The sequence below is a fragment of the Callospermophilus lateralis genome, chromosome 6, assembly GCF_048772815.1.
Source record: "Callospermophilus lateralis isolate mCalLat2 chromosome 6, mCalLat2.hap1, whole genome shotgun sequence".
Classification (NCBI taxonomy): Eukaryota; Metazoa; Chordata; class Mammalia; order Rodentia; family Sciuridae; genus Callospermophilus; species Callospermophilus lateralis.
Window position 1 is genome coordinate 136117394 of NC_135310.1, and position 15173 is coordinate 136132566.

Genomic DNA, 15173 nt, shown 5'->3' on the forward strand with positions numbered 1-15173 from the left:
GGAAACCCAGCCAAGGTGTTCTGCAGGTTGGTGATCTTTTTCTTCAGTGCTTCATGGAGCTCCGTGGTGGGCTAGACTGCAGCTGCTCAGCCCTTCTCCTTCGAAGAACAGCTGGGTTGCAATGTCTGACTGGGAGGAACAAGGTTCCTGTGAGCATTTGTGTGTATGCTCTTTTGCAAATATAAAATTTCCATTCTCTGAGATGAATGTCCAAGAGTGAAATTTCTGGTCAGAAATTTCTGGTCATGTTAAATAGGTGTGTGTGTGTGTGTGTGTGGCGGGGGAAAAGATGGGGTCCCAGGGGTCTGCAGTTTTGTAGGGCCAAAGAGGGAGATTGCAACTTCTTCTGTGAACTGTGGTAAGTCATTGGAGGTCTTTGGCACTAAAGTGGCAGACTATGGTTTATGCTGAGCAGTGGTTGTGAGATCACCAGCCACTGTGTGGCAGAGGATTGAGATTTGGTAGGTTGGAGGCCATGGCAAAGGTCCAGGCAGGATAAAATGGCTCCCACCTTGGAGGAGGGGAAACTGCTGAGATGGAGATGTCCACCCCTGGGGTCACTTTCAGCCAGGAGCCCCTGAGCTTGTTTCTCATGTTACCCTGTGAGGACATCACTTGGGGGTTCTGAATTGCATCATGAATCGAAATAGAAGTATTGATAATCAGCTCCATTTTTGCCATCTGAGGCCCCTTCAAAGTGGCCTTCAGGCGGTAGGAAATGGTTGCCCCCAAGAAGGTTTCTGAGTGTCAATTACTTTACATCTGCTACAGTTTTGGAGACAGTCATTTCACAGAACTGACTCTGTGGCTATTGTGATGTGTTGTTTGACACCATGGAGTTAGATTATGCTTGTGTGTTAACAGAGTGTGGGGGCAGCCACAGGTGTCCATCAGCTCAGCTCTGCTGTTAAGGAAGCTCAGGGTTCTCATGGAGTGGCCCCAGCTCTACTAACCATCCACTCTCCAAGGTCCCAGGAATTAGCTCCCCTCAGGTCCTGCCATGTGAGTCCAATGGCTCTTTGAAAAGCTGTTACTCCAGGGCCTCATGAGTAGGAGGCAGTTGTGCTGGTGCCCACAGAAGGAGAGGAGTAGAGACCACCTCCTCACGAAGAGGCAGTTATGCCAGTGCCCACAGGAGGAGAGCAGTGGAAAACATGGGACACCTCCCCCAGGAAAGCCTTGGCTGCCTCTGCTCTACAGGAACATGGCACAAGCTTCTTCAGGGCCCTCCAGGCATCCCAATGCTGCTATTGCCTTGGTCTGAAGGAAACCCAGGTCTGATGGAAGCTCTGAGGCTCAGGCCCTGGAGGGGAATCTTATTTTTTAATTCATTGCTAGCTAATGATGTGGGGTTAAGTACACTATTTAACATCTCCCTTTTCATTTTGTCCTTTGAAAATTCACATTCTGCTAAAATTAAATATTGTTACAATTTAGCAAACCCTTTCAAATATGCTAGTTGCTTGTCAATCATGGAGTTGAGACACGAGGAAGAGAGAAAACAAACACTATGGACAGCATCATGGGCTATGATGTTCAGTTCTAGGTACAGCTTCCAGGACTTCAGGTGCACATAGCAGGCCATGTGCAGAGGTGGTGGGTAGTTTGGGATCTTCTAGCAGAGGCCACTGTGGGACAGGGCACCACATGGAGGGCATGAGCTTCTGTTCTCATTTCCTGCACTCTCTCTACACAGCTCCCAGCAGCACACAAAGCTCCCTGGTGCTCACTGTCAAGGGACCAGCTCTGGCCACCTCCTGCAGCATCTGGAGGGCCCAGCCACACCCCCTGTGAGGGCTGGACTTCAGCCTGAGCAGGGAGGATGCCCTTGGCCCTGGTGACTCTTCTCTACCCCAGGGGTAGCCCAGCTCTTTCCATTTATGATACTTGTATTACTTAAAATCTTTTAAAAAATCCCAGTTGCCACTCATCTTTTATTGGTTAGTATTTGTTATCTTAGGCATTTTCTGATCAGAGTGCAGGTGTGTTTTGCCCCAGGCTGCATGCTGACTGACATGTTACCAGGCATGGTTATGCACTCACATGCATATTGGTGTGATGTTAAAGTGATAATAGTTGTCTCTTTACCAACCCTTCTTATCTATCTATCACTTTAGTGAGTCCCCCTGGACACTTCAGGCCCTCTTTTCAGTGAATGCAAGACTGTTTTCCTTGATGGCATCTAGGGTTTTCAAGATGCCCAGTGGGAGTCACTCATGGTGTCTTCCTGAAGCTCTAGATGGCTTAGCTGGTTGTTCCTGTCCTGTGGTGGTCTCAGAGTTCCCGAGGAAGCCAGTTAGTGTGTGTTCTTGGGCCTCTTCCCTAGATGTGGGGCTGTGGGACTGCATTTGTTACTGTGAGTCCTTCCTGTTTATTTTTCCCACTTGGTTCAAGTGACAGCTGTTGCAGTAATTCACTTGCAGGTCAGCATGGGAAAAGAAAGAAGAAGAAGAAGCATAGCAAGCGAAGCAGCAGCAGAAAAAAAAGTCCTTTATTGTGTACAAGCAATCTTTTTTTTTAATTAATTTATATTGTAGGTTGTTCAAAACATTACATAGTTCTTGATATATCATATTTCACACTTTGATTCAAGTGGGATATGCGCTCCCATTTTTACCCCATATACAGATTGCAGAATCACATCATTTGCACAACAATTGATTTACATATTGCCATTCTGGTGTCTGTTGTATTCTGCTGCCTTTCCTATCCTCTACTATCCCCCCTCCCCCCTCCCCTCCCCTCTTCTCTCTCTACCCCCTCTACTGTAATTCATTTCTCCCCCTTATATTTTTCCTCCTTTCCCCTCACTTCCTCTTGTATGTAATTTTGTATACCCCTGAGGGTCTCCTTCCATTTACATGCAATTTCCCTTCTCTCTCCCTTTCCCTCCCACCTCTCATCCCTGTTTAATGTTAATCTTCTTCTCATGCTCTTTGTCCCTACTCTGTTCTTAGCTACTCTCCTTATATCAAAGAAGACATTTGGCATTTGTTTTTAAGGGATTGGCTGGCTTCACTTAGCATAATCTGCTCTAATGCCATCCATTTCCCTCCAAATTCTATGATTTTGTCATTTCTTAATGCAGAGTAATACTCCATTGTGTATAAATGCCACATTTTTTTTATCCATTCGTCTATTGAAGGGCATCTAGGTTGGTTCCACAGTCTTGCTATTGTGAATTGTGCTGCTATGAACATGGATGTAGCAGTGTCCCTATAGTGTGCTCTTTTTAGGTCTTTAGGGAATAGACCGAGTAGGGGAATAGCTGGATCAAATGGTGGTTCCATTCCGAGCTTTCCAAGAAATCTCCATACTGCTTTCCAAATTGGCCGCACCAATTTGCAGTCCCACCAGCAATGTACAAGAGTACCCTTTTCCCCACATCCTCGCCAGCACTTGTTGCTGTTTGACTTCCTAATGGCTGCCAATCTTACTGGAGTGAGATGGTATCTTAGGGTGGTTTTGATTTGCATTTCTCTGACTGCTAGAGATGGTGAGCATTTTTTCATATACTTGTTGATTGATTGTATGTCCTCCTCTGAGAAATTTCTGTTCAGGTCGTTGGCCCATTTGTTGATTGGGTTATTCGTTATCTCATTGTCTAATTTTTTTAGTTCTTTGTATATTCTGGATATTAGGGCTCTGTCTGAAGTGTGAGGAGTAAAGATTTGTTCCCAGGACGTAGGCTCCCTATTTACCTCTCTTATTGTTTCTTTTGCTGAGAAAAAACTTTTTAGTTTGAGTAAGTCCCATTTGTTGATTCTAGTTAGTAACTGTTGTGCTATGGGTGTCCTATTGAGGAATTTGGAGCCCGACCCCACAGTATGTAGATCATAGCCAACTTTTTCTTCTATCAGACGCCATGTCTCTGATTTGATATCAAGTTCCTTGATCCACTTTGAGTTAACTTTTGTGCATGGCGAGAGAAAGGGATTCAGTTTCATTTTGTTGCAAATGGATTTCCAGTTTTCCCAACACCATTTGTTGAAGATGCTATCCTTCTTCCATTGCATGCTTTTAGCCCCTTTATCGAATATAAGATAGTTGTAGTTTTGTGGATTGGTTTCTGTGTCCTCTATTCTGTACCATTGGTCCACCCGCCTGTTTTGGTACCAGTACCATGCTGTTTTTGTTACTATTTCTCTGTAGTATAGTTTGAAGTCTGGTATAGCTATACCGCCTGATTCACACTTCCTGCTTAGCATTGTTTTTGCTATTCTGGGTCTTTTATTTTTCCATATGAATTTCATGATTGCTTTCTCTATTTCTACAAGAAATGCCGTTGGGATTTTGATTGGCATTGCATTAAACCTATAGAGAACTTTTGGTAATATCGCCATTTTGATGATGTTACTTCTACCTATCCATGAACAGGGTATATTTTTCCATCTTCTAAGATCTTCTTCTATTTCTCTCTTTAGGGTTCTGTAGTTTTCATTGTATAAGTCTTTCACCTCTTTTGTTAGGTTGATTCCCAAGTATTTTATTTTTTTTGAGGATATTGTGAATGGGGTGGTTGTCCTCATTTCCATTTCAGAGGATTTGTCGCTGATATACAGGAATGCCTTTGATTTATGCGTGTTGATTTTATAGCCTGCCACTTTGCTGAATTCATTTATTAGCTCTAATAGTTTCTTTGTAGACCCTTTTGGGTCTGCTAGGTATAGAATCATGTCATCTGCAAATAGTGATAATTTGAGTTCTTCTTTTCCTATTTTTATGCCTTTAATTTCTTTCGTCTGTCTAATTGCTCTGGCCAGTGATTCGAGAACTATGTTGAACAGAAGTGGTGAGAGAGGGCATCCCTGTCTTGTTCCAGATTTTAGAGGGAATGCCTTCAGTTTTTCTCCATTCAGAATGATGCTAGCCTGAGGCTTGGCATAGATTGCTTTTACAATATTGAGGTATGTTCCTGTTATCCCTATTTTTTCTAGAGTTTTGAACATAAAGGGATGCTGTACTTTGTCGAATGCTTTTTCCGCATCTATCGAGATGATCATATGGTTCTTATTTTTAAGCCTATTGATGTGGTGAATAACATTTATTGATTTCCGTATATTGAACCAGCCTTGCATCCCAGGGATAAATCCTACCTGATCATGGTGCACAATTTTTTTGATATGTTTTTGTATCCGGTTCGCCAGAAGTTTATTGAGGATTTTTGCATCTAGGTTCATTAGAGATATTGGTCTGTAGTTTTCTTTCTTTGAAGTGTCTTTGTCTGGTTTAGGAATCAGGGTGATGTTGGCCTCATAGAATGAATTTGGTAGTTCTCCCTCTTTTTCTATTTCCTGAAATAGCTTGAAAAGTATTGGTATTAGTTCCTCTTTAAAGGTTTTGTAAAACTCTGCTGTATACCCATCCGGTCCTGGGCTTTTCTTAGTTGGTAGTCTTTTGATGGTATCTTCTATTTCCTCAATTGATATTGGTCTGTTTAGGTTGTCAATATCCTCCTGACTCAATCTGGGCAAATCATATGACTTAAGAAATTTATCGATGCCTTCACTATCTTCTATTTTATTGGAGTATAAGGATTCAAAATAGTTTCTGATAATCTTCTGTATTTCTGAAGTGTCTGTTGTGATATTGCCTTTTTCATCCCGTATGCTGGTAATTTGAGTTCTCTCTCTTCTTCTCTTCATTAGCGTGGCTAAGGGTCTGTCGATTTTATTTATTTTTTCAAAGAACCAACTTTTAGTTTTGTCAATTTTTTCAATTGTTTCTTTCGTTTCGATTTCATTAATTTCAGCTCTGATTTTAATTATTTCTTGTCTTCTACTTCTTTTGCTGTTGTTTTGCTCTTCTTTTTCTAGGATTTTGAGTTGAAGTATTAGATCATTTATTTGTTGGTTTTTTCTTTTTCTAAGGAATGAACTCCAAGCAATAAATTTTCCCCTTAGAACTGCTTTCAATGTGTCCCATAGATTCCGATATGTTGTGTCTGTGTTTTCATTTATCTCTAAGAATTTTTTAATTTCCTCCTTGATGTCTTCTATAACCCATTGATCATTCAGTAACCTATTGTTCATTCTCCAAGTGATGCATGATTTTTCCTTACTTCTTTTATCGTTAATTTTCAATTTCATTCCATTATGGTCAGATAAGATGCATGGTATTATCTCTACTCCTTTATATTGTCTAAGAGTTGCCCTGTGACATAATATATGATCTATTTTTGAGAAGGATCCATGTGCTGCTGAGAAAAAAGTGTAACTGCTTGATGTTGGGTGGTATATTCTATATATGTCAATTAAGTCTAGGTTATTAATTGTGTTATTGAGCTCTACAGTTTCCTTATTCAACTTTTGTTTGGAAGATCTGTCCAGTGGTGAGAGAGGTGTGTTGAAGTCTCCCATGATTATTGTATGGTGGTCTATTAGACTCTTGAACTTGAGAAGAGTTTGTTTGATGAACATAGCTGCACCATTGTTTGGGGCATATATATTTATGATTGTTATGTCTTGTTGGTGTATGGTTCCCTTAAGAAGTATGTAGTGTCCCTCTTCATCCCTTTTGATTAACTTTGGCTTGAAATCTATTTTATTTGATATGAGTATGGACACTCCTGCTTGTTTCCGAAGTCCATATGAGTGATATGATTTTTCCCAACCTTTCACCTTCAGTCTATGTATGTCTTTTCCTATCAAATGCGTCTCCTGAAGGCAGCATATTGTTGGGTCTTGTTTTGTGATCCATTCTACTAGCCTGTGTCTCTTAATTGGTGAGTTTAAGCCATTAACATTTAGGGTTATTATTGAGATATGGGTTGTTCTTCCAGCCATATTTGTTTATTTATGTTACTAAACATGGTTTGTTTTCCTCTTTGATTATTCCCCCCCCCTTTACTGTACTACCTCCCGCTGTTGGTTTTCATTGATATTTTCCATTTCCTCTTCCTGTAATATTTTGCCAAGGATGTTTTGAAGAGATGGTTTTCTAGCTGCAAATTCTTTTAACTTTTGTTTATCATGGAAGGTTTTAATTTCATCTTCCATCCTGAAGCTTAATTTCGCGGGATACACAATTCTTGGTTGGAACCCCTTTTCTTTCAGTGTTTGAAATATGTTATTCCAGGATCTTCTAGCTTTGAGAGTCTGTGTTGAAAGATCAGCTGTTATCCTGATTGGTTTACCCCTAAATGTAATCTGCTTCCTTTCTCTTGTAGCTTTTAAAATTCTCTCCTTATTCTGTATGTTGGGCATCTTCATTATAATGTGTCTAGGTGTGGATCTCTTATGATTTTGCACATTCGGCGTCCTGTAGGCTTCTAGGATTTGGGATTCTGTCTCATTCTTCAAGTCTGGGAAGTTTTCTCGTATTATTTCGTTGAATAGATTGCTCATTCCTTTGGTATGCACCTCAGTACCTTCCTGTATCCCAATGACTCTTAAGTTTGGTCTCTTTATGTTATCCCATATTTCTTGAATGTTCTGCTCATGGTTTCTTAACAGCTTTGCTGAGCTGTCTATGTTCTTCTCCAGTTGAAATACTTTGTCTTCATTGTCTGATGTTCTATCTTCTAAGTGTTCTACTCTGCTGGTAGTATTCTCAATTGAGTTTTTAAGTTGGTTTATTGTTTCCTGCATTTCCAGGATTTCTGTTTGTTTGTTTTTTATAACCTCTATCTCCCTGTATAATTGATCTTTTGCTTCTTGGATTTGTTTATGTAATTTATTGTCAAAGTGGTCGAAGTGGTCTTTCATTGTCTGATTTTGCTGTCTAATGTCTTCCTTGAGACTCCAGATCATCTGAAGCATGTATATCCTGAATTCTTTATCTGACATTCCGTCTGCTGCAGATATTACCTCTTCTAAAGTTGAGTTGACCTGCATTGCTTGTGGTCCTTTCTTTCCTTGTCTTTTCATATTGATCTCGTTTCTTTCTGCTTGGTGAAACTGTTGTGTTATTGATTTTTCCCCCTATATATTTATATTGCTCTTGTATAGCTGCAAAATCTCCCTCGCAGGCTTTGGCGGTGGTTCTGCCCCTCCTCCAATTGAGGCAATGTGTCTACCACACCGGGAGGCCGCTGTGCCTGTACTTTCGATGGGCCTGTTCTTTCGGTGGTCACAGGTCCGCCTACCTTGCAGGCGTGAGCAGTGGCTTTGCCCCTCCACTGGCCACTAGGCCTGTTCTGTCTGTTGGTTGCAGGTCTGTCTACCTAAAAGGCGCTGGTGGCGGCTCTGCCCCTCCCCCAACTGGGGCGATGTATCTGGCGGGCCACTGGGCCTGTTTTGTCAGTGGTCACGGTTCCGCCTACCTTGCACGTGCGTGGAGCAGCTGTGTCCCTCTGAGAGTTGCTGGGCCTAACCTGCCAATGGGTGTCAAGTGCGCCTACCTTGCAGGCCCGGGGGTAGCTCTGCCGCTCCGTGGGTTGCTGGGCCTGATATGCTGGTGAGACGCAGGTTTGCCTACCTTGCAGGCGCCTGGCGGCTCTGCCCCTCCCCCAACCGGGGCGGGGCGATGTGTCTGGCCGTCCTCTGAGCCTGTTCTGTTGGTGGTCAGGGTACTGCCTACCTAGCAGGCTCGTGGGGCAGCTGTGCCCCTCCGCAGTTTGTTGGGCCTGACCTGCTGGTGTGTGGCAAGTGCGCCTTCCTTGCAGGCCCGGGGGTGGCTCTGCCGCTCCGCGGTTGCTGGGCCTGATCTGTTGGTGAGTCGCAGGTCTGTGTAACTTGCAGGCGCCCGGCGGCTCTGCCCCTCCCCCAACTGGGGCGGGGCGATGTGTCTGGCCGGCCTCTGGGCCTGTTCTGTCGGTAGTCAGGGTTCTGCCTACCTAGCAGGCTCGTGGGGCAGCTGTGCCCCTCCGCAGTTTGTTGGGCCTGACCTGCCGGTGGGTGGCAAGTGCCCCTACCTTGCAGGCCCGGGGGTGGCTCTGCCGCTCCGCGGTTGCTGGGTCTGATGAGCTGGTGATTCGCAGGTCTGCGTAACTTGCAGGCGCCTGGCGGCTCTGCCCCTCCCCCAACCTGAGCGATGTGTCTGGCAGTCCACTGGGCCTGTTTTGTCGGTGGTCCCAGTTCTACCTACCTTGCACACGCGTGGAGCAGCTGTTTCATTAGTGCCTGGGCACACTCTCCTTGTTTGCCTCCCTCAGGCCCTTAGTTTGTAGAGCTTGGGGCTGAGCACCCCCAGCAAACTTGCTTACCTTCTGGTAGCCACGCCCCCGTATCTGATGCAAGAGACCTCAGTTGTCAGCACCGGTGGGAGCTGTAGCCGTGAGTCCCATGCCAAGGCGAGTCGGTGCAAGAGACCTCAGTTGTCAGCACTGGTGGGAGCGGTAGCTGGGAGTCCCGCGCCGCGCGGTTCCCGCCGGCTCCTGTGCCAGCACCGCCGCGGCTCCCACCGGCTCCCGCGCCGCTGCTGCGGCTCCCGCCGGTTCCGGCCGGCTCCCGTGCCGCTGCCCCGGCTGCCGCCGGCTCCCTCGCCGCAGCCCCATCTCCCGCCGGCTCCCTCGCCGCAGCCGCCGCTGCCGCCGTCTCCCTCGCCGCAGCCGCCGCTGCCGCCGGCTCAGTGCCGCCCTCGGTCTGGCTATTGCGCTCACAGGAGAGCTGGGAGGGGCCCTTAAGTTTTCCCCGCTGATCTATAGCTGAAAGAGCTGTGATCAGTCAAAAAAAAAAAAAAAAAAAAAAGAGATGATGACGTCAGCTCTCCAAGATGGTGGCCGCTGGCTTCCTCTGTGGTCTGACCGATGTGGAGAACCGAATTGGATGGCTTCCTTCCCCGTCTCAAGCCCAGAATTCAGCTCTGAGTACAGTATTTGCACAGCTGGCGGGAGCCTGCAGAATCCGTAGCACTGTATCTTTGCATTGTTATCTTACCGTCGTTTCCCAGCGAGCGCCGCAAACTCTGGCCGCAGGGCAATTTGCTGCATACGCAGCGTGACCCTCCGTGCGGACAAATCTCTCGCGTTTGAGCTCCAGTAGCAGGTCCTTATGCAATGGAAATCCTTCCTCTAGGTTTCGGAGCACCCCAATTTTGCTGGAAATTCCTAACAAGCTAGCTTTTATCCATTCTACCTTGTCTTTTTCCTGCTCAGTGACGCAGTACACGGGAGTGCTGCACTCCTTTCGCAGCCATCTTCTCTGTCTCTACAAGCAATCTTTTTATAGTATTGTGAACAAAGAAGGCAGCCTTCCAACATCAATAAATCAGGTCTTTCAACTAATTAAACATAGCACACAGAAGTTTTACTTTCTAATCAGAAGTGACCCACTTCTCCTGGCTAATCTACTCTCAGTCTGGAGTATGCTGAGCTCTGCTCTTTGTTAGAAGAGATAAAAAAAATTTTCTCAGCGCCCTCCAAGCCCACTTGGCAGAACATCCCGTTTGCAGGCAAGTTCTCCCAAGGACAGCAGACACCTCGTTTTCAAGCATGTCTGTTGTTACCTATCTAAACCTTGAAGGAGCCTCTCGTTTGCGAACAGGCCCTCCCAAGGACAGCAAACATCTCGTTTTCAAGCATGTCTGCTGTAACTTTATCTAAACCTTGAAGGAGCCTCTCGTTTGCGAGCAGGCCCTCCCAAGGACAGTAGACACCTCGTTTTCAAGCATGTCCGCTGTTGCCTTTCTATATCTCGAGAGAATATCCTGTTTGCAGGCAAACTCCATCAAGGACAGTAATAGTAACACAGTCACATCTGATTCTCTACAGACAGCCCCTGCAGGTGGCTCGGTGCGGGGCCCCACTCCAGTGCTTGGGGGCTTAGAGAAGCATCTCAGAGGCAGGTCAGAGGTCACAGGGACAGACACCAATCCAAGGCTTCAGGTCCCCAGCTCATTTTTTTTCTCTCTGACCACTGCTCCTTGCCTAGCACAGAGTGAAACCTCATTTCTGTTACTCTACTCAAGCCATGAGGAAATTGAGGCAGGCAAATAATTTGTTTTCAAAATATTTTTTTTTCTCATTGTGAAAATCTATTACATATAAACTTTCATAAAAAAGAAAATGGAAATATTCCTTTCTCCTCCTGCCTACAGACCCTGATTAACTAAAGTGATATGGAAAAATAATGGAGAGTTGGGATTAGTTGAGAAAGACCCTCTCTGAAGGTGAATGACATGCAAAGACTCACATCCCTCCTGGCTCAGTGTCTTAACACTTTTCAGGTGCTGATGTTGGTTTTTCCTAATAAGCAGGACTGCAGAGGAGTGAGGAGCCCCCAGGCTGTGGGCATCGGTAGCAGGTGAAGCACTCAGGGTTTTGATCTTGGCTGAGATTTTTGTGCCTTTGTGTAAAATTTTGTGCCTCTCATCTGTAAAATCAGAACTCTGACTTCTTCCTCAGACTTGTTCTTAGAATTATGTTAATAAAACCTATGTGACTATAAGCGGTACCCACAGTCCTAGGTGTGCATGTGTGCACTTTGTCCTAATCATTTTCACTTGCGTACCCACCAGCACCTTGAGTGTTTGCTTAACAATTACCTTTTTAGATAAAGTGCTTCTCACCAGGATACATCAGTGGACACAAGAGTAAAGTTCTTGCTGGATCTCCTTGGGATGAGGAGCACTCTGCCATGTGTCCCAGCTGTCAGGAGCTGCTCCACACTGGGCCCAGCTCAACAACTTCAGCCTAATAGTTGCAGGATGCAGCAATCAATGGGCTAACCTGGGACATCTGGACACCACTGGGTACACAGGCCTCTTGGCTTGTCTAGATCAGAAGGCTTCTGGCTTGCAAGGTCGTAGTATCCTTCTTGGCTCTTCCTTGATGCCTCTTTCTCTCTTTCTGCATGCAAACCCAGTGGGTCTGCCTCCCCTGGTGGCTCTGTTAACTCTCTGGATTTTTCCCCTCCAGTTTGTACAGGTCCCTTTGTCCTTTCTCATTTAATCACACTCCACTTCTCTTTCTCTGAATATCTGTCTCTTTGTTTCTCTCTTTCTCTTCCTCTCTCTCTCTCCCTTTAGGACCATACCTCCTTGTCCTTCGTCTCCCTTTCCTCTTTCCTTTTCTCCATCTCTTCCTCTTCATCTCTTTCTTGCTCTACTCTTTCACCTTTCTCACCTCCTCTCTCTTCCCTTTCCAAACTATTTATCCATCCACAGATTCATTCGCCCATTCTTCCTTCCATCCATTCACCCATCTATGTATCCATCCATCGATACATTCATGGATCAATTCACTCATCCAACCATTCACTCTTTCAACCATCCATCTATTCACCCATCCATCCATCCATCTATCCATCCATCCACCCATTCACCCAGTCATCTATCCATCCATCCACCCATCCACCCAGTCATCCATCCATCCATTCATCCACCCAGGGGCATGACTAAAGTGTTGACAAACAGTGGAGCCTCCTTCCAGGGCTCCCACTGCTCCCTGCAGTCACCAAGTCCTCAGACATTTCACAGCAACTATACAGGGGGTTTATTCATATTTAAATAAAGTTATCACTGCAAGCCTGGGTTTCAGGAGAGCTAATTGTTTCCTCACTGGTGCCCTTGGGCCACATTTTAGGTTTAAATTGAACAGATGTCATTTGCTTGCTAGCTGTGTGGCAACTGGAAGTTGTTTTTAATTCTGATTCATCTCAAACTGGATGAGATTTTTTTTTTCTGACAAGAGAGAAATATTCAACAGGTTATGCTGTAGTTAGAGGTTTGCTAATAGAGGGAAAGTAGAGAACGAGAACACACAGGTGGCTGCTGTTCAGTGTTGCAGCTGGTGGGTGGGGTGGGCAGGACCCACTGACATGGAATGGAGAAGGAAGCAGGCTGGGAGCCATGAAGAGCAGGTACTCCATGCATTCTGCACCTCTGTGGCTCCTTTGCCCTATCTCTGTAGCCTTGTGGTTCTCACTTAGTGCTGTGTCACTCTTCCTGTTTCTGTGCTGTGTCACTCTCCCTGTCTCTGTCCAGCTTTGCTAGCCATACCTGTGGGAGCCTCTGCTCCTCCCCTTTGGCCCAGGTTGGAAGTTACTGCCCCCTTTACAGAAGAGATGATTGCTTGCTCCAGGGGTCACCTAGGAAGTCTGAAGCAGCAGACAAATCTCCGGAGTGTAAATGAAGGACTCTCTGTGTTGACCTACCACAGTTGTGGGGTCCTCCAGGAAAGGGTATAGGATCCCATGTCCATCTCCAGCTGGCAAAGTGAAGCATTGAGAAACTGAGGATGCCACATTTTTGGCATTATTTTGAAAACTTGGAGCCTTGGGGTGCAGCTCTTGTCTTCCCCCAGGACTCAGGGATCAACAGGCATTGGCATACTTGAGCCCTTGGGGTAAGATGACTCTGGTGAGCAGCAGAAACCACCTAGGATCCATGGAAACTTCTCTGCAGGTGAATTCTTGACAAGTACATGACGTGTCCTGGAATCCTGGAATCCAAAGGCTGCAAGGGCCTACCTGCCCTGCAGCCCTGTAAGAAGCCTGCTCCCTGCCAGTGCTTCATCAAATCTCTGGCTCCCTCCTTTTTAGCTCTGCTGGCAGCAAATGCCCAGTAACTGCCTTTTAGTTAATGTCTTCCTTTCTGGAAAGGTGTCAGGCAGAGGCTGAGATCTCTTCATCCCCATTCAACATGTTTTAAAGAAAGAAGTTCATTGGTCATATCTGGACCAATTGATGGTGACTGGTGGGGGACAAGTCCATTTTGTATAAAGTGGTGACTTGGCACCTTGTCACCATTCCCAAGGTGATGGGGGTGAAGAGGAGTGGGGTTTCCAAAGGATGGTCCCCGTGTCATGTTGGGTAGCTTTACCTACATTCAGCATTTGGCATCTTATTTTACCTTAGGCAGTGTGGGAGGCAGTGGGAAGACAAGTATGGTTTCTGCTGCTGTAGTTTAGAGTTGTGGCTTTAAAGGGTCCAGGGCCCACCCGTTGCACACCCCCTGCCAGTACAGAGGCTGCAGGGACTGAGTATTTGTGATGGACTAGCAGCTGCCCTGCTAGAGATCTCTTCTCACACTAGCTAGAGAAACTCACTGCCTCTACTCTTAGCAACTGGAGTGAAAACACCCACTTTGGACTCTGGTGAGGGAGCTGGGGCCCCTACAGCTTGGCCTTCCCTCCACAGCTGCTGGCTGGGGCCTAGGACAGCATGTAAGAGCTCCTCCTGACCCTCTGCACACTGGCCTATTTGGAATACCTTTTGTATTAGTCAAGAACTCATAAAGAGCTGAATCTTGAAATCATTTACTACATTGTGGATAATAAATTATCTGATTCTAAATATATCCCTTAGGTATGTTGGGGAGGGAAGAAGGACTGGTTTCAGAGTTACATAGTGCATAACAGTGGGATTGAAATCTCTTATTTAAATTGCAGCCAGCATCTTTCCTTTTTTCTGGGTGAAGTTCTTATCCACCTTGCAGCTGTCAAAATGAGCAGTCTAGTGTCTGCCACTAGAATGTGGTCAGATTAGATTCCTGCTTAAAGGCCAGTGTTCTTGGGTCAGAGACCTGGGCATATAGATAGCCAGATCTCAGGGCTGTGGTCCAAAACCACAGGCTGAGCGAGGAATTGGGGAGAGCATACAGAAGCCACATAAGGCCATGTTATGGGTCCCTGGGAACATATGATTGTGCCTACTAAATTTTAAGATTCACATGCATTTAACATCTTTGTAGAGGTTTTAAAATTTAAATATCTATAAATGTACCTTTGATCCTTAAAGATTTCTTTTGAGTTTGGCAAAAGAGTGGCTTGGCAAGGTTCATTGCATAGGCAAGGAGCTGAGCCATCTTGCAGGGCGGCCGGGTGATAGCTTCTGTGGCTGATCGCCTGCGTTGCTGTCCTGGCTCTGTTGCTTAGCAGAAGTGTGATCCTGGCCAGATCATTGAGTGATTTTCAGCTTTAGTCCATCATTGGTAAAATGGGGATACAAATGGTAACCCTTCAAAAGCAATGTTTGAGGAAGAAGTAAGATGTTAATAAGACCTGTTAAAATATATCAGGCACTTAGAAGGTCCCAGGAGTGGGTTTTGGTGTTTTGTCAGGTATTAATATGTATCATTCTGTGTGTTAAAAATATGCATTATTATGAACAGAAAATGCATGCAAATTACTTTGGCCAGTGCCTATCACTTATCTAAGGGTTTAAGAGAAACTAATTGCCATTATTCATTAATTGTTTTTTAAGTACTTATATACTGTATTCTGTATTATTACACATTTGTTCATCAGTTCATCTTTAATTAATTCTTTTTATTTTTTTCCGGTGGTGCTGGGT